The sequence below is a fragment of the Heliangelus exortis genome, chromosome 8 (assembly GCF_036169615.1).
Source record: "Heliangelus exortis chromosome 8, bHelExo1.hap1, whole genome shotgun sequence".
Lineage (NCBI taxonomy): Eukaryota > Metazoa > Chordata > Aves > Apodiformes > Trochilidae > Heliangelus > Heliangelus exortis.
The window spans coordinates 3,654,444-3,673,166 of NC_092429.1; the positions used below are offsets into that span (position 1 = coordinate 3,654,444).

General features: G+C 41.6%; 1 long non-coding RNA gene across 3 annotated transcripts in view; it reads right to left on the reverse strand.

Moving 5' to 3' along the window:
- LOC139798877 (uncharacterized) overlaps positions 1-18,723 on the reverse strand; it is a 128,443-nt gene that overhangs the window by 41,990 nt on the left and 67,730 nt on the right. For all 3 annotated transcript variants that reach the window (XR_011727016.1, XR_011727017.1, XR_011727019.1), the window contains exon 5: positions 590-654. This is a non-coding gene — a long non-coding RNA (uncharacterized lncRNA). The remainder of the gene's footprint in view (positions 1-589; positions 655-18,723) is intronic.

Below are 18,723 nucleotides of genomic sequence, written 5' to 3' on the forward strand. Positions count from 1 at the left end.
AATTCTGCTGAGTTAGGACCACAGACAAGGGGGAAAAGAAGGAGGTGCTTCATTTCTGAGTGTGTGTCCCATAAAGCCAGTCCTGTTATTTGTAACATGCAGTAGAACTGGTGAAGAAATGAAGCCATGTACGTAAGGTAACACCCTTTTTTTAAGCAACCACCATTTTTTGCAATACTAAGTACGTGGGTCATTTGGGGTTTTCCTTCTCTTGCAGTCTGGGTTTCCTGAGAGGAAGGAGAGCTGAAATACAGGAACAAGAGGCTGCACATCATTTCCAGCAGCTCAGTAGACCTTCCTCATTGACACAGGTTTAGGAACCACATCTGAATCTCTAAACTTCCTGATGTTCTCCCTTTGAAAGGAGGGAAGGTGGGAAAGGAGGTGGGTGGAGGAGGTGATGAGGTGGTACTGTCCTTTTCAAGGCCTTGCCAGCACAGCAAAACTGCTCCCACACCCTTAAATCTACCATAAAAATTGGGTTGTGATACAAGTGGGAAATACAAGGAAACGTTCCAGCTACTAAAATGTGCTGGACTAGCACAAAACATCTGCTTGGAAAGCTGCTGACAATAAAGTGATTACTTACAGCATCATTGCAAGATCATCAGAGGACTCAGAGATCGAAGAGTACCTGGTTCGTCTGGTTGAGACCTGGAAAAAACAGTGCCACATATTAGCACACAACATCAGCAATCAGCATATTTTTTCTGAGGGTTGTTTGAACAGGAGGAAATGTTCAAATCCAAACTGCTGGGCCACTCCATGACCTTATCCTGCCCAGAGAGAAGAAATCTGCTGTTCAGTAGATCACCACCGACAAAAGAGAAAACTCCAGTTCACTAGATGAGAACATCAGTTGGTTGGGGTTGTACAGCAGATTGCTTCTAAGTCTCTAAGGGGGTTAATGGGACCCTAGAGATAACAAATACATTATGCAGCTGTGTAGGTGCTAGGAAGATGAATATAAGTGGATTTTTACAAACTTAACCTATGCAGGGTGAGTCAGAGTTTGCACCTTGCGTCACTCAATAAATGGGTCTTTTGAAAGTCAACCCACTGTGAATGGGCTGCTTGCTCTCAAAAAACAAGAACCTTGCTCTCCTGCCCACAAGCTGTCTTGTTGTAGGATCAAAAAAACTATTCTCTCTAGGTTGCAATGTGCTGGCAATAATAGGATCCAAACAAACAACTGCAGGTTCTGTGGGTTTGCTCTTAAAAGGTCAAAAGTTTTTGTCTGAAACAAATGTTGTTATATCATGAAAGATTCATTCCAGATCATAAATGTTCATTATTCTCAATGCTACTGCTGCTGTGCCTTGTAACTTTCTCTATTTACTTATGCCTCACATCAACTTTTTAATTGATACCTTCACCAGGAAAACCTTGAAAGTTTAGATAAATAACAATTGCTTTTGTTCATTCCAACTGTAAGCTTCTGTGTGAAGGAAATTTTTCTATTTTATAGTCATCCAGGGGAAAGAAAAGCAAGAAGAGAAGAGGTCTACATGTTCACAGGGATCTCAGCACTGAGGAAACAGAATAATCATCTTTTGTTGAATAGGAAAATAACGAAAAACAAAGTAAACAATACCCTTTTGTTCTGCACAAGAAAGGCAGGGCTTTAATAGTCTTTAAACGAGATAGAAAATTTCCATCCAAATGGAACCATGGAGTAGGTAGACACATTACAAGGTTTTGGAGTTCAGTGATTAAATTTAATACTGTGCCAAGCAGTGATTAGTTGATGAAGGGCATTCATAAACAGAATAGAAACAAGAAAACCATAGCTCTGGCATAGCATTGGGCCTCCAGTGCAGTTTGGTGTTCAGCTTTCTACTCTAATAACAGGGTTAAATAAAAAAAACAAGGTTTATTTTATTTATTCCCCTATGGAAATTCAGTGGAATCGTAAACATGGGCTGCCTGGTACGTATTACTAAAACTTCAGCATTCAGTGTCAGATCCAAGAAAAGGGCTTAGGTACCAACTGAAGCACTGATTGTATCCTTTTCTTTAGTATTTTTCCAGCTCACTAACTCAATCCCCCCACTCAGAGCACTGGTACATGTGAATCCCATTACTGAATTCTCCCAACTCACTGTGCAGGCAAAGTAGCATCCTAATTAAGGCTTCTGAAGCCCAGCCTCAGAGCTGAGTGCTTATGTCCTTTATGGATCTTTGTCTTAGTGCATTAAAATCTCTCCTTGAGCCCAATGCAACACATTGTCCATAACACCACACATAACGTGATCCCTGACTGAGGAGAAGAGGAGCATAAATCCTTTTGAACTTAGCTGTGGTCTCTCCTAACCCTGTCCAACCCAGGCAGCAAGGATGTGGTGCACAGAGAACCAGCAGCAACATGAGCCCCATCCATGCAGATAGATCAGGGTGACTGCAAGTGATAAGCACTGGTTCTGCAGTGTAGGACAAGCAAGATCATCCCCTGGCTTTATAAAATGAAAAATTATCCCCTGAACTCTGAGAGTGATCTTTGAAGGAAATAAAATTTTCATTTCAGTTTCTGCTAAATGAACCATTCCAGCCCATCCCAGTATCTGAACTATCAGTATCTGAAGTCTCACAAAACATAAGGAAAATGAAACTGAGCTACATGTGCAGTAGAAGACATGACAGTTCTTCTCTTCCTTTTCCATCATCACCTATTCCTACAGCCCAAGCTAATGACATCATCACTTTAACTTGAAAGAAGCCCTCTTACTTTAAAATCTATTTTGGATCAGGTCTGTTCTTAGCTGCATCAGTATAAATGCTGTCTTCTCATGGACTTTCTCCAACTACACTCTGCTGTAAGCAGATAAGCTGCAGGGTTGTGTTACAGGTCAACATTAGTGCAGGACACAGATTCTAGAGAAATCTCATCTACTTATAGGGAAAAGAATTTAGACTTACAAATTATTACAAGAGCCACATGGTGTTTTGCTGTTTGTTTGTTCCTTTGTTTGTTTTTATCATAACTTGCAGATAATGTTTCAAGCACCTTCCTTAAAATTTGAAACCCATTCATTAATTAACAATAATTCATCACCAAGCATGTCGTGTATGCTAAGTTAGCTGCAGATTTCATAAGAAGAAAATAAATCAAGAAAGTTGAGGAAAAGCTATCTTGGAGTCTCTTGTTAACACTTCAAATGAATGGTTGTATAAAGCTCCTCTCAGTATCCTCTGTCACAGGCAAGTTCCTGAGTGCCAGAGGGCCTGGGAGCTTTTCCCATCACTGGGGAAAGCAAGTGGTTTTTACATCAGAAAAATTTCAGACTTTGTGTGTGATTTGTGGTCCAGCTGGTGGTAAGAGGTAAATCCTAGAGGCTTCCTCCACAATGACTGAATGCCACGAAGTGGAGCAGTTTACTGGAACAGTAGCAGCTTCTAATGTCTTTGCAATGACAGTTTTAACTAGCAAGGTACAATATTTTATATTCTGTGAAGCTGAGAGAGACCATTGTGGCAAAGAGTCTGTCTGCCTAGCAAGGGTGGAGTAGGTATTTACTATCTATATAATGGCTTCCTACTGCAAATGGGTCAAGTAATACAAATAACTAGCCAGCACTGCCTTTGGTTGAGTCTGGTGGAAGTCTGTAAGTAAATATGTCCCTCTGCTACGGAGTGCACATCCTCTGTCATGTGATGTCTCAGCCATTTCCTGGTACTGCCATTCCAACAAATACTTCACTTTATCTCCCTCCGACTGTAACATGGGCAGTTTCACCATTGAGCCTGCTGTTGCTGCACTTTCTGGTGTCAATGGCCTGCTGGGAGCTGAAAAAATACCTGCTGAAAAAAGCCAGTCAAGTACTTGAACAATATCAGAGGGTTCTTCTTTCTTTGAGTCTGTTGTAGCACACCAGGCAACCATCCAATCTGTTGGTTCTGCTCGTCCAGCTCCAAAACCAAATGTTTCAGAATCCAGCCTGCACAAACAATCAGGTTTTGAACAAAAACTGTTGCAGAAGATCAGCTTGCTGCATGTGATCAGTGTAATGCTTGGCTCCCCTTCAAGCTCAGCCTGGATGCCTTACACTCAAACACGTGGATTGCGTTCGCTCTGGAATCTGGAGTGGGGTAAAAGGTATTGTTTGCGTGTGGTGGGGTGGTAAATCCCCAACTCTGCAAGATTACAGAGGTGCTGCCTTGCACAGTGGTTAGGAAATAACTAATTTCTGGTTGAAATGTTAAAAGAAAGGTATGAAGTCACTTAAATGGTAAGAAATAACTACCAGCTCCTACCCACTATGGAAGGAGCAGGCTGCCCAGTGGCAAATCCCAATCCTACACAAAGCAGTCTCCCCATCAGCCTGGACAACAGCCCCTGGGAGAGCTGCCAGGAAAGATGCAGTGGTTATTGAAACGACCCTGCAAGTATTCAGAATAAAGCTGCTTGCAAAAAACCATACTGGTATGGCTTGGTTCACCATAAACAATCAGGGCAAGGCTGTTCATATTGTGCCAGGTCACTAAAAAGCCAGTGGAAATTTTGACAAGCTTTGCAGTGAGCAACAATAGTTGCTAAGAAAGTCAAAGTTATTTCAGCAGAACCACAAAAAGAGAGGTCCTGAGGAGTGAGGAGGTCCTACAGATACAAGTCAGCATGACCAAGGAGTGTCACCCTGTTTTAGTCCTTTACTGGAAACCAAGTCAGCAAAACAAAAAGGGTGTTCACAGACTCCAGTGTGTTCTGGATTAGCCTTATGTCTTCTGGGGAAAAGTTTCATGAGTCCTGGCAGTTTAGAGTAGCTTTTTTAAAACAAAATTTCTGAAGATAAAGAAGTTATTTTATAGATGAAATATGCTATCACAAAAAAATTTCACTGTGTATCTTTCAAAACAAGCACACTCCTGTAAAGAACAAATGAATGTCAATATATCCCTAAATGTATTTGAAAATGAATACTGTAGCCATGTGTCACCTAAAAGTACTCTGTTTTGATTTTCATGAGGTTATCCCAGTTGCTTTGCCCAATAAAATCAACCACAAACACAATAGTGAATGAGTCAGGATACAAAGCTGACTCTAAGAGAAGGGAGAAATGCCTCCAGAGAGCCCAGCAAACAGGAGGCAGGAGGCAAAGTTAAGGGTGCAGCAGTGTGTGGTAACACTTGAATGAACAGGGATTGAGATAAAGAGAGAGCTTTTCTGTAAAAATTCTCATTTATTTCAAGGTACTCCACCTCCTACCAAGGCAAACAACTCTTGCAGGTTTGGGAACACCTGATCTGATGGACCAAAGTCCATCGTGTCTGGAAAGACGTGAGCTACAAGATGCAAACTGAGCAGGGAGGTGGCTCGCAGGCTCTAGCACTGCTGCTCAGGGGCTTTGAAAAAAGTTTCCAAGGGGCTTACACAAAAAGTCCTTTCAAAAGTGCTCCATAAAATACACCTGAAGAATGACTGTTAGAAGGAGACTCGGGTTAGCTCTGTTCTCTTCTGTTTAGCTCAGGTGTTGTTTTTTCACACACAGAAACACATGTACAGACTTACTACACCATACAATGCCTCACTACAGTCATGGTGTGGTGGTTATAACTTCATCCAAAATCAACAAGGACTTTTTCCACAAGCAACCCTTTGTGTTTGGGAAGCCTTTGCCCTGAATTTTACTGTCTCCCAATCAACCAACAGGTGCTCATCAGTCAAACGTGAGCTATTTAAGGGCAACCTGCATAACAACTTCCCAGGCTGGCAGCAACCTTAATTGGTAGTGAGGTGCTGGAATGGGTTTTCTTCAGACAAACAAATGCTCCCAGTAGGAAAAAAATGAGGGGGGAGGCAAAGAAGAAAAATGATACCTTTCTTGGTTACCACTTAGTTTCATATGTTGGCATAATAACTCTCTAAGAAGAGAAAGAGGCTCCCCAAACCCAGACACTGTGGTCATCTGACATTATACAGTGGTTGTTCTTAAAACTTTCTGGTTTTGTTTTGGTCAACAACATAATGTGTCAATTGTATTTGTGATGTTTTCTCCACAGGGCACAGATCACCATATCCTGCTAATAATGAAAGCATGATATTTCAGGCAACTTGACTTTTATTATTTTTCCCTGGAGAAAGTGTTTTTGGGTAGGGAGAAAAAATGAAAAAGCTCTCTCAGCTAGATGCCAGATGTGTCACTTTGCAATATAAAGCCAGACCAGCACTTTAAAAGCCATGCAATTGCTCATTTTATACCATTCCTATATCATGTTTTTAAAGTTTCTAGGTTTGATGCATTGTATGGTACAAAATGTGATGTTTCTCCTCCAAAAGTCCCTGCTAAGAGCATTGTGTTTGTGCTGCTCTATGCCCCTAGATGGGCAGAACCATACCTCAGGTTTCTTGGATCTAATTGCACCCGGGCAAGGCTTCTGGATTCTTTTGAATGATTCTTATGAATTCATGTGAACCAGAAGAGCACTACTGAAGTGCTTGAAACAGACATCAGCCAAACTCTGAGGATGCGAAACGGTGCCTTGAAGTTCATTCAGATGAAGAAACAGAGGAGAATATCAAAGACAAAAAAAATGCCTCAAAATCTGGCGTATGCCTCCAGCAACTTGTTGAATTGCAAGGAGCAATGCAGTGCTTTTTCACTTATTCTACTTGAGATTGAGCAGTAGGCTCCCATCACCACCTCCCCAGAGCCCCCCACTCACAGGGAGAGAGCACACAGGGCTGACACGTGGGCTGGAAGGGAACTTGGCTCAAAGGTGCATGGAAAGGCCTGGGCAAATGGTATTTCTAGAAGAAATCCTTGTGGTCAACAAATGTGCAAGAGACCTCGTGATCTCCTGCACATACACACTAATATTCATCTGCTGAGATGCTATACAGTTACTCAAGAGTGAAATACACCCCTGTGTAAGTGCTACGTTTCCAGGCAATGATGGAATTGTATTATTCAGGAGATTGTGACATTACTGTAAGTGCCATCATTTCTGCTACTGCAATGTTTCAGTCTGCATAAAAACAAAACTCTGACCTCTTCTCTGTCCTACTCTTCCCCTGTGCTAGTGCACAGGTACTGGCACTGTGTCTCTTCTATATTTAATCATAACTATTGATACTTATTGGGCACATGAATACATAAGCAGGAGAGACTAAGATGTTGACAAACACTGCTGGCTGTGAAACAAGAAAGGCTGTGTCACAGGGAGCATGTCAAATCCATAAATAGCACCTATGGTGTTACAATAACAAAAAAATAAAAGCATTTTTATCATATACCATAGAGTTATAGAATGGCTTAGGTTGGAAGGGACCTTAGAGATCACTTACTCCAACCTCCCTGCCATGGACAGGGACATCTCTCATCTAGATGAGGTTGCTCAAAGCCTCATCCTCATGTGTAGGCTCAATACATGTTATACCAGGCCCCAAATCACACAAGCATGTGAACAGCCATAACACTGAGAGCCAGCAGATCTCCCAAAACTATTCCATAAGAAAATCCACAAAGCAGCAGGTAGGCCACAGAGTCATAGATGCATCTGGAAGACAGACAGCATCTTCCCATACACAGTGGCACATTCCCTGGAATATATCAACCTCCACATGGGACCTGCCTCTGCTGGCACCAAAAAAAGGCAATTCTTGTGCACAATTGGTGAGGATTAGATACACACAGGAGACAGCAGCTTACATCACTTAAACCTGGAGAGGCCTGTGAGCTGGACCAGAGGTCAGCAGGTGCAGGGATTGCTCTTTGAAGACTCTTACTCAGTATCAGTTGTGCAAGAGGTTATCAGCGTGGGTTGCTTCCGCATACGGTCATGACCCATGAAAGTGGAAAAACTTGTTTTGTAGTAGTGGAGGGATTTTCCTGAACTAGGTTAAATAATATTTATTTAAATAAAGCCTGCAGGTGCTGGGGATTGCTCTGGATTGACAATAACATAGCTGAGATCTTTCATCTTCTTTCATCTGCCAGAAAATCAGTGTCTGCTCATTTTTTTACTCGTTCGACGGTCATACCAGAAACTCAGAACTGTTTTTCTGGATCCCTTGATCCTTCTGACAATTTCTCAAACCACAGGAAACTTAAAAATAGCACTTGTTCCAGCACAACTACACACTGTTGTTCTTGAAATCTGGGTTAGAAAACACATACACAGTCTCTAAAAGAGAGAGGCCTGAAGCAAAGCATCTCTATTACTACATTCCTTTATTTTAACAATTAACCCAGTGAATAAAAGAGCTACTGGCATTGATTTTGTTACTTGAGACTAATTCCTATATGAATTCCTCAGTATCTAGTAAGTGTTTCACCTCTACTGCAAACAGCTCCTGGGGAGACACAGCAGTGGGAGACACACCTTGGGCCTCTGCCCTGTATTTGACTTTATTTTCACCAAAATACAGGATTTTATTTTCAAAACCCCTGCCCTTCTAATTTGAAGAACACGTTGAGAAGTTACTGGAGGAAAAATTCAGATATTTCTTCAGCAAACCATGATAAACATTCTCTTTTGCCCTGCAAGTTTTATCAGCTAAGGGAAGCTGGCACCAGTGACAATTTAGCAGAAATCCACTGGAGTTGTCTACAAAGCTCCTCTGAGGATTCCTTTCAGAAGAGCAGAATACAGACCCCACCTGGCAGTGAGTTCAACAGCCTCTACTCAATGTAGCAATTCTGTATTTATTTACCCTTCATCCTCATGCTTCTGGGGAGCTAACAATGGGTTTTCTCCTGGAGGAGAAGACCCTCACAGACCACCCTAAAGTCAATTATCAGCTCCACATTTGGGCTCAGGAGGACACTACTCTGGCATACTCCTCTCTGCTAAGTATGCCCTTCCAAGTGTTTTATTAGCCCATGCAGCAACTGCAGCTGCCTCCTTTCTCCCTACCTCTGTCCACTCACATTTAAGGATCTTCCTGGATAGCAAAATTAGAGACATTACATGTTCCAGCAGCTACAGGATGCTACAGTCTAATAAAGCAATGAAAGAAGAGCAATTAAAAAAAAAAAACAACTCCTAATCCAGTTTAGGGACCTGCATTTATTTAATATGCATTTGTCAATTTTAAGCATCCTCTCAATCCTCTCTTCTATTGCCCTCTTTTACACTTCAGCTGCAATATTTCTACAAGTAAGACTACAACACTCATTGCAAAAATGCTTAACAGTATTTTCAATTCCAGACTGCTTGCAAAGAGCCTACAGAGCAAGAACTGAGCACTTCTTCATAATTCTTTCTAAGTGTAGACTATTAACAAAGGCCAAGAAGTGCCCAGTCAGAATCTGCACAAAGTGAAGAGGTTATGATTTGCAAATGATGTTGCTTTTCCACCACAGGTGGATCATTATGCCACTGGGAGTAAATCTCTTATCTTTTGGGAATGTTTCCAGTTAACCCCATTGTAACCACATTTGCTTTGCTTGGTTCTGCTACAGGAACTGAAACTAGCTTGGCTCCAGCATTAAATAACTGAGCAGGAAATAGCAGAAGGTTTACCATACACAGGCTGACCAGGGCTGGTGTGATATATTGAACTAAAAATACAGCAGAGATTGGCTCCATTTTAATTAGGAGATATACAACCTCCCAATGCCAGTGATTAACTTATCTTCATTGAAAACACATCCACAAAAATCAAAGGTCCGAATGCTTCAGAAAAGAAACTGAGACATAAATTCTTTATACCTCGAAATGAGGTTCTGGTAAAAAGAAAATGCATTCTGCACTTTGTCAGTTTGTTTCCATGCACTGGAGAGGTTGGGGAGCCTCCCTCTGCCCCATCCCACACACGAGCAATGGGGTCAGAGGAAATTTCTAACCACACATCAGAAACATTGGTAATAATCCTAACCTGATGGGAAGTTTAATCATGGGTGGGGACTGTGTTTATTCTGAAACTGAGGGAAAGATTGGAATAGCCTCAGCCACTCAGATGACAAGTGGCAAGCAAAATTCAATACTGCAAATGTAGTGTAAAATCTGAGGAAATTTTGGCAAGGGAGTAGTTGTCAAAGCTGAGACTTGAGTAGTCTCAAGTCATTTGCAAGAGAGAATTCAGCATAAAAATATTCTTAAAATCAGGGGTTTAATCCTTTAAACTACTTTCCAATCTTTCAATTAACTTGTTATAAAGATGGAATAAAAGTGGTTGTGCTCTTAGCTTCCATTAATGTACACCAAGTGAATGAAGGCAAAAGGAGCAGAAATGAAATCAAGCTCCAGACTTGGGTAGTAAACTCTAAGTTTGATTCTACATTATTCTTCAAACAAAAAATATTATACTGTCTTCTCTCTGGAAGAATAAATCCTACTCCAGATCTTAACTGGACTGCAAAAATAAAACCTAGACAGCTCATTTATTGATACAGCAAAACAGCCGAACAAGTGATTTTATTGCTATTAAGCAAAATATAACAGCTGGAAAAATAAACCTCAAGCTGTTACTGAGAGTTCAGCTACAGAGAAAGAAAGTGGAATGTTTGAAACAGAGAGAAAAAGCACTTCCCAAGCAACGCTGAGAATGGGGTGAGCCCCAGTTGCTCTAATTGCTGGCAGATCCATGTGCCTGTTTGATTTGATGGATGAAGAGATAGAAAGTCAGGTGGGAAAGTGCCCCCATGAAAGTAAATCTGTATTGTATCTAATCCACCAGGGAGGAAAACTGTGGGAAAAATATAGTGTTGGCAAAGCATGAGGCATGCAAGCCTGTTACACTTTTCTTGCTGAACTTCAGAGGAAAACAGGAGCACAGATGTTAACACAGGGGTCTCCCTGGCCTGGAAAAAAACCAAAGGGCAAAGACAAGAGTGCTTATCCCAGAAAGTTACTCCTATCATTATAAGTCTTTCCACTTCTATTTAAAGAAAGCAAAAGAACCAACAGAAGAAGCTGTGTTTTGAGACTGTGCATAAACACCCCCAGATAAGGGTGGTACCAGGTGTCAGCTAACCCTGCAAAGTCACCGAAATGTCAAGGATTGTTTTTCCTCTACTCCCTTTCTCTTTCCTCTGACTGGGAACTGCCAATGTTTATTTAAAAGATATCCCTTGCATTTGGCAAGAATGCCAGCGGGGCAGACGTTAATGGATTATTATTTGGAGCTGGAGGCTTGCCAAGGTGATAAGGATAGCCTGCCTACCCAAAGGCCCAAAGCCATGCCAGGAACAGTGGGAGGCAGAAATGAAATTGTCCTGCCAGATGCTTTGCTATACTGAGCACAGCAGAGGCTTTAAAAGAGAGCTGCCTCTGACTTACATTTGATCTGACCTATACAAATAATTAAACAAGTAAAGAGGCAGCCACAGGCTGTAATGGGGAACTATTCCCTCTGTAAGACCAAGGTCTGAGTCTTTTTTTTTTCTTTTTGCAGCGGCGTGGAGAATTTGTTCAAACCACTGTGAAGTCACTGAGAATCTTTCTGTTCAGTTCTCTGCCCTTGAACTAGATCTCAACCTGGGAGCCCTGAACTCCACTGCTAAAAGCAGCACAAGTGAGAGACCTCATTGTACTGCTGCAGCTCCAGCAGTCAAATAACAACAAAAACATTCCTCATCTTTAGCTCTGCTCTGGATGGGAGGAGCAGATCTTTGTGTGGCTATCCCCACAGTAAAATGGTTAATGCCAGTACCCCCAGAGAAGACAAGCCTGAAGGAATGTGGTATTTTCTGTCTGAGATATATTTAGATTAACCTTGTTTACTATTAATCTTCTTCTCTGCAAAGCCCTTTCTTTCCCAACAGACTAAAACCAACCAGTATCTCTCCACCCTCCTTATCATACACTCTCTGGAAGACAACCTTTTCCATGGCCCATCAGCCAGCAGGAACTCTAATTAAGGTGCTTATAATACAATTTAGTGAAAGCAGGAGCTGGGACACAGTAGCACTTACTGCTGTGATTGAAAGTCTTAAAGGTTACGTGGAATTTACCAAGTAGTAATTTTATCTCTTTGGAGGTGGCTAGAAAAAGAAACTTAGTGCTCACTTGAGAAGCTGGGCTGCCACTAATGAACTCCAAGTAAATAGAGCTGCTTTCTTACTTCTCATGAATGCATGCAATGAAGTATTACCCCAGACAGGTGTTCCCTCAGAAAAGAAAACATGCAGAAATATTTAGACAGTTTTTTTCCCCCTGGATTTCATTTTTTTCTCACCTTAAACACACCTAAAAACAAACCCACAAGCTCACATGCTGTTACCTCCTGGAGAACACAAATGCACCTTTGCTGGTGACCTCTCCCAGCTCTAACATGGACAACAGTGAGGTCAGTTTCAGAACATGGTAACTTCCCCATGTGGAGCAGTCAGTCATTTCAGAAGAAGGGTGATGGGTAACACTTCCAAAGGAAATTCAGAGCCAAAAAAAAAAAAAAAAGCAACATTTCTTTACTTATTTCTGACATTTCCTTGTGCCTTTGAACAACCAAGTCTGAGCTTTTTAAGCAGGGTTGTTCTCTGGAATAGAACCCTACCAGCAACACAAAATTCAGGTATCTGGAGCTGTGGAGCCATCCTCAGCATCAAGGCAGCCATAAGGAAAGTGTCGAGTACACGTGTCAAGAGAGAACTTACTGAACAGCAAACCTGGGGTCTGGAAGTTGGTCTGACTTTTCTGCCTGCTTTTCATACTATCTTAGTATTGCTGACACTTAAATACTTGTCCTGGAGCTAAGACAATCTATTATGGCCGATTCTGAATGGTTCTGCCCTCTCCCTGTTACCTGTATGGAAGAAGGAAAAGGAAGGAAAACCAACCCTCTTTTTCATCTGATATTCCTGTTCAGTTTCTTGATGGGAAAGTATGAGAGGTTACAAAGTGGTTTTGATGAATGTATGAAGAATTAAACGAGATTGAAGGTATTCTGCTTTCTGAAGGGACATTTTTAGGTTAATGCAGAAGATGGAATACACAATTTAACCAACCATAGGCTTATTTTAGTCCATAGTCCTCAAGAGAACCTTCAGAACAGGAAGACACTAATTGCTGAAACTCTACTGGCTCATCAACAGTGAAAGTTATTGAATTCTTGGATGCAGCTTGATATTACTATCAATTCCTGTGGTGATTATTTAATGTGGAAATTGTGTGGTATCCAAGTGCCTTGATCTCATAGCCAGGAATTACTGAATCTTAAGAAAGGTAAGTCACCCATGCATGGAGTGTGTGAGGTCTCCAGCCTGGGATGGCATGGGCCAAATAGTTGGTAGAGAAAAAGAGCAGCACTGCAAGGAGGGATAAACAACTTGGGTCTGTAAACATCATTTATCATTGTTTCTTCATCATTCACTAGGAAACAAAGATTATGTTTCTCAGCAGCAGTTTTACCATTACAAATAGCAATCTGACTCCATGGTATCACAGCTTATTCCTAGCACTGGGAGTGGGTGCACCAAGGAAGGACAGATGGAGGCTGTGCCACAATCAACATTCAGTAGGGTGTCTGTCCTCACCCACTCAACTCCCTTCTCATTCCTCTCTGACTGCACTGGGACTGCTCTGACCCCACCCCAGAAGCTGTTTCTTCCATGCTGTCTCTTTGGTTGTTTTTCAAGAGCTTTCTTGCTGCTCACATGTGTCTCCTCCTCCTCCTCTTGGATGCTGTGTTTTCTACAGAAGCAACAGATTGCCATGATGTTGTCCTTTTGATCTAATGAGATCAAACTCCTACAACAATGATGTGCATGTGTTTCTTGCCACATTATTTAGCAATGGGACTTGGAGGCACACATCACTCCCAGGTTCCTACTTTTTCTGCACATCCTACCCTTACTTCCACTGATCTCTTGCCTTAATGAGCTTTTCCCTCCCCCAGCCCTAAAGCTGCATCATTTCTTCTTGCTCTCACCATGCAGCCACCAGAGTTCCCACACATCACCTGCCCTCCCTGTGGACTGATGTTCTGCAAGGGGAAACTTTTTATAAACAGCAAGTGCAGGAATGCTCTCAACCTTACCATGCAGAACCTGGTAAGAGATGCTTACTAAGTTCTTGGTCACTGTGCATTTGTCCCTGGCTTGAGCATAACACAGGGTTTTCTGAAGTCAGACACAAAAGCCTTGTCCCAGGATGGGACAGGATGGGCTCTGGGGTCACTGTTAAAACACCATATAGCACTTGTCCCTTTTCTCTGCTATCCCATCTCTGCCAATAGCTCATCAACAAGATGAGCTCTTTGTGGCTGAGCTTTAAAGGGATATCAGGTTTCTTTCTTGGTTTTGCTCATCATCATTTTATATCTGAATCACGGACTCAAGGTCAGATTTTTGAACTGGCAATGATCATTCCTTGTACTGATACTGTTCTAAGATCTCAAAACCCTATTTTCTCACACAAATAAATTTACCCTTTCAAATCACCTTCAAATAAGAACCAGTTGTACACATCTTACTACAGGCAGTGAGGTAGTTACAGATCTGCCAAAAGACAAACCTGGCCATTGGTGGTCAGAGAACCCAGCTCCAAAACTTGCTCTCCAAATCATTCTCTAGGTCACTTGGAGCATCAGCTAACAAAGCATCTGAGTCTTTGTGCCATGGTTAATCTCAGTGCAGAAGGCAGCATTGCTCTGCACAAACTCTAGGATGGAGAAGTATAAAAGCACATTTTCTTAGTAATAAGAGTTGTTCCTATCAAAGGGAATTTATCAGAATGGACAACATCAATTCTTTGCCTCTCATTCCCTTCAACAATGCAAACCACCTCAGGATTATCAGTTGGTTTTTAGGAGTCTCCTTTACACCTTTCTCAAGGCTTTATTGGATGGCTTATATTTCTCTGTAAATTCCACCCTGCCTTGCAAAGTCTCCTGTCTCACCCCACAACAGCACTGGTGGGCTCTCTGTACCACTGGTACTGACTGACTCAGCCTGGGACCATGTACAATTTGCTACAGCTCCCAGGGCCGCAGTTTGTACCCAATAAAACAGCTACTTGGCTTTTGGAGGCTTGGATGACTGTGTGCCAAGTGCTAGCTCAGCTCCTCCCCTGCAGACACCTGATGAGAATGTCACATAATGAGGGTCCAGTCAGCAAAGGTGTTTGAAAGAGCCAGCCAGAAAAGCAGAGCTGAGATGGTGGGGAAGATGTGCTTTGGACACAAAGGCTCTTTGCTTTAACACCTCTCCCCCAGAGCTCCACTATCAAGACCACAATGTTAATGTATGTCACAAGCATATATACACATTGAGAAACCTCATGGAAGACCTGTAACCTCTTCTGTGAAGCCACCTTGAAACATCTGGCAAGGCCTAGGCACAGCTGGGCCAAAAGGGTATGTGATGCACACGTAATTAGTTGGAAGGTGTTCTGTTCAGCACATGGTGCTGAGTCCTCCCTACATTCAAGGACCAACCCTCAACATGTCCTCTGTGTGCTGGGGAGGGAGGAGAAGAAACTGGGGATCCTGGATTTCAGAGAGCACCACACATGGGATCCTTATCCAGAAATAAAGTGTCTTTCCATCATGATGAGGTGAACTGAAACTCTCTGAAAGGATATTGATGCACTGCAGTAGATGAGTCTCACCTGTCTGCACCTGTGCTCTTTTCAAACTTCAGAATGCCCATGGCTTTTGTGGTGTTAACAAAATCTTTCTGATCACAGCAAGGCAGGACTCTGAGTACCCCTTCAGACCATTCTCTGAGAGGCCAACCGTGTCCTCAGAATGCTCCATGCACTTCATTAAAATGGAAAGAACAAAGAGCAATGCTCCTCCAGCTCAGTCAGGCCAAACACAGAGTTTTATTTGCCTCTTTGCCTCATTTTGCCATTATCTTGAAGGCAAAAAAGGGGGTGGGATGGCACCAGGGGAGCAAAGCATCATAAATCATTTGCTGTATTAGCAGGAGGTTGGCTCTGAATGCCTTGCTCATGTAGCTACCTTAAACTTCATCCAACCTGCTTATCCCCCAGCTGCAGGACTAACAGAACACTTGAAAGGTAATATTTTTGTTATTAGTGAAGAAAGGAAAAAATGTTATCTTTGCTGCAGCATGGGAATAATTTTTCCAGAGCTACATAGAATGAGCCTGAGTGAATACTGCTATTTTTGGCAGTAGCCCTCCTTCTTAGCTCACATCAATAATTTTAATGCTTTATTTGTGGTTTGGGCTGTAAGCAATGGTGAAAGCCTGCAGAGAAAAAGAAAGTGGCAAAATTTGCTAAATAATTTTGAGTTCATGACGTTCATAAAATACACAAATGTTTTCAGAGTTCTTAGAGTCCATACATGCTCATAAAGCTATGAAAGCATTTTATTTTACATATTCAAACACCACTGAATTACTCTTTATGAGGTTTTAATTGGACCTTGAGGGTTTCAGTGGTTGCAATGACAAACTGTCAAACACATTCTTAGATTCCTGTGTCTTGAAATGTCATTAATACAGAGACTCTCATCTTTTGTCCCAGTAGCATTTTTCTCAGAATTTTTCACTTTTTATATCACAGCAACACCCAGAAACCTCACTCAGTGCCTAGGGCTCTGATGTTTCAGGTGCTACATAAACATGGAACTAAACCAGACTTTTGAGGTCTCAAAGCACTTTACATTTTATGTGGAGATATTTCACTAGGATAATTACATCTTGTGTTGTATCATCCTCCTTGCACTCCTACAGAGGTTTTGACCCCTGTGTAGGTGGCCTGCTTTTCAGAGCTGCAGAGATCCCAGTGCTCCCTCTGCACATCACCTCTCCTACATGCCACTGCTTGCTTTTTCATTTCCCAAATTTATTTTGTGGAAAAAAAAAGCCATTGGATTATACTTGTAATATGATGTACCATAGGTGGGGACTTGTCCAGCACAAAAATATGTTGTCTCTTGAAGCTCACTGCAGACTGGTCACAAGGTTTAAAGCACTATTATTTCAGAAGAAAAACTTGATTCTTAGCCACAGTAAATCAGTAAAACTCAATTAATCCACACTGATTGACCCTACACAGAGTTGGCTTAAGTAATATCCACTGATGGAAAGCATTTCAGCACAGAAATCCAGATAAAAACAACACATGAACACCAAGGACAGGATAGAAAAGGGCTCTCTTGCTCCTGAAGTCTTCCTTTCCTCTATTTACAGAATTTACCAAAAGTATCTCTAATTTGTCAAAAATACACAAAAAAGGGTGTAGATGATCATCACTACAAGACCCACAATAAAGCACGAACTTGCTCATAACAGTCCCAACCCACCCAAATATTCATTCTCTCATGTTCAAGAGGTTTCCTACTCTAGTTACTCATACTACTCAGATTACTGTAGTTAGGCATGTACTTTATTACTCAGTTGGATCAGGCAGGGTAAAGTATTAGCTGGGACAAAGTTTTTGTCTTAAAAGGCAAAGGACTACACAGAAAGACCAATTCAAGCTCAGCAGATCCAGTACAGGACTGTTGCTCATTGAGTAACAGTCTACAGGAAGAATAGTATTTTTTTCTACTCAATAGCAACTCTTTTTTTCCTAAAAATTACATCTTTAGCTTCTGCAAATTCTGCAGCCAATGTCAAATGTAAAATTATCACATTAACAGAAGGCTGAGCAATCGTGTAAGAAGGGAAATTCTAGTGTCAACAAACACACATCAATCGTGTCAGGCTGAGACACAGATACACAGGGTTAAGTGACCAGTCAATTTTATTTTATTTTATTGTTAATTGGAAGCTAACAGGGTAGCAAGGCCATCTGCATCATGTTTACAACACCATGTACTGGTTGTAATTAGAAGCTGTGGATTTGATCATTAGTTCTTTGGTTTAAACACAACTGCATTGGCTGAAATACAGTCATGCTGGGTTTAATAACAGCAATTGCAGAGAGTATTATTTTAGTTCATGTTAGTGCTAGGAAGACTTGGGGAAAAACTGCTTGGCAGACAAACCCATCTTTTAAATTCAGTGGAGCAAACAACCAACAGGCTGGCTCCTTGCCTCATAATCAAAGTGTGCTCAGAAAGTACATCTGGACCAGTTTCCCAACTGGGCAGCACAGAATATTCAAGGCTAAAGCCCAAGTAAGCCCCTTCTCCTGTCTTAAGGACCTCAAAAGCATCAAGCCAGACAGTGAGGTTGAGAATGATCTATAAATCAGTGGGCTGTGGACTAGATATGCACCTCAAGGGCAAGAGACCAGTTCCAGTTAGTGATCCAGAAAACATAATGTTCTCTCCTCAAAAGGAAAACCTAATCCTAAAATGCAGTGATTAAGATCATTCCTGGAAGCTCGAGATAAAGGTTCAAGTCCCTCTGGAGAAAAGGGACTGGAATCAGCTTTCCTACAGCCTGGGTAAGAATTCTCTTTATTATTCACTATTTTTCAGTTCCATAGATCTGATTATTAGCAGCTGATAAAACAGCAATTCACAACTGAGCAAATATTGCCTATTGTCAGAATATTTAAAGATGAAACTAACTGGGAGTAGTAACAAGTGCATTTACTATTAGAATTACAATTCTGAAAAAAAAAAAAAAAAAAAAAAAGAAAAAGAAGAGCTATAATTACAAAATATGGATGCACAGCCACCTGGATCAACAGAGTGTGCCTCCTCAAGCCTTCATAACCAATGACTTTGCCATTGCAGCAGGATCTTTGCTTAGGAGGACTTTTCACAACATCCCTCTCCAAGCTGCTGTCTCTTCCATGTGTCCAGATTATCCTCAGGCCAAGTTCACCCCTCCCTTTTCATGCATCTCTTTAATACTGATATTTTAAGGTGTTGTAGCTTGCTGCATAACCCTCTGGCTCAGGCTGCTGACTGAGGCAGAG